Here is a 1,705-nt window from a genome sequence, read left to right as displayed (position 1 = left end):
CCACAAGTACTCCTTTTCTTTTTGTGGATACAGACTAACACGGCTGCTACTCTGAAACTTCCTTATCTACTTTCTCTGTACCAGTCATGATTTTAGACCTCTATCACATTCCCCCTTAGTCATCTCTTTTCCAAGATGAAAAGTCCCAGACTTATTAATCTCTCCTCATACAGCAGCCGTTCCATACCCCTGATCATCTTTGTTGCCCTTTCCTGAATCTTTTCCAAGTCTAATATATATTTTTTAAGATTGGGCGACCACATCCGCAAGCAGTATTCAAGATGTGGGCATACCATGGATTTATATATGATATGAATGATATTTTCTGTCTTATTAGCTATCCCTTATCTATCCCTTTCTTAATGATTCCCAACATTCTGTTCGCTTTTTTGACTGCTGCTGCACATAGAGGGGATGTTTTCAGAGAACTACCCACAATGAGTGTAAGATCCCTTTCATGAGTGGTAACAGCTAATTTAGACACCATCGTTTTATATGTATAGTTGGGATTATGTTTTCCAATGTGCATCACTTTGCATTTATCAACATTGAATTTCATCTGTCATTTTGTTGCCCAGTCACCCAGTTTTGAGAGATTCTTTTGTAGCTCTTCGCAGTCTGCCTGGGGCTTAACTATCTTGAGTAGTTGTGTATCATCTGCAAATTTTGCCACCTCACTGTTTACCCCTTTTCCAGAAAATTTATGAATGTGTTGAATAGGACTGGGCCCACTACAGACCCCGGGGGGACACCACTATTTATCTTTCTCCGTTCTGAAAACTGACCATTTATTCCTACCCTTTGTTTCCTATCTTTTAACCAGTTACTGATCCATGAGAGAATTTTCCCTCTTATCCCATAACTGCTTAGTTTGCTTAATAGCCTTTGGTGAGGGACCTTGTCAAAGGCTTTCTGAAAATGTAAATACACTATATCGACTGGATCCCCCTTGTCCACATCCTTGTTGACCCCCTCAAAGAATACTAGTAGATTGGTGAGGCAGGATTTCCCTTTACAAAAACCATGTTGACTCTTCCCTAACAAATTATGTTCATCTATGTGTCTGACAATTTTGTTCTTTACTATAGTTTCAACCAGTTTGCCCGGTACTGAAGTCAGGCTTACCGGCCTGTCATTGGCGGGGTCACCTCTGGAGCCCTTTTTAAAAATTGGCGTCACATTAGCTACACTCCAGTCATTTGGTGCAGAAGCTGATTTAAATGATAGGTTACAGACGACAGTTAAGTAGCCCTGCCAGTTCACCTTTGAGTCCCTTCAGGACTCGTGGGCGAACACCCCCTGGTCCTGGTGACTTATTCACCCTTCGGTAACAAACAGTCATAAGTGTGATTTGCAAAGCCCTTCAGCCAATGCCATGCCCCTCCAGTTCTTCTCCCTGCACGTCCCCATCGCGCGCGTGTGTGTGTGTGACACCCCGAGCCGCATCGTGTGTGTGTGTGTGACACCCCGAGCCGCACAGTGCAGCCCCAGGCTGCGGGATGGGGCCAGACGCCGCTCGGGCGCCCCCTGCCGGCACCCTGGGGAACAGCGCCCGCCCCGCACACACGCCCACTGCCTGGCCCTTTAAGAGGGAGCCGTGGCGTTCTACCCGCGTGCCTGTGCCGACGTGTGACCACCCGGGCGCCTCTCCTGATACAAGACACGCCCCTTGGCCACACGCATGCGCAGTTCCTGCCCGGGGATT

The sequence above is a fragment of the Chelonia mydas genome, chromosome 6, assembly GCF_015237465.2.
Source record: "Chelonia mydas isolate rCheMyd1 chromosome 6, rCheMyd1.pri.v2, whole genome shotgun sequence".
Taxonomy (NCBI): domain Eukaryota; kingdom Metazoa; phylum Chordata; order Testudines; family Cheloniidae; genus Chelonia; species Chelonia mydas.
This window is presented reverse-complemented; position numbering follows the sequence as displayed.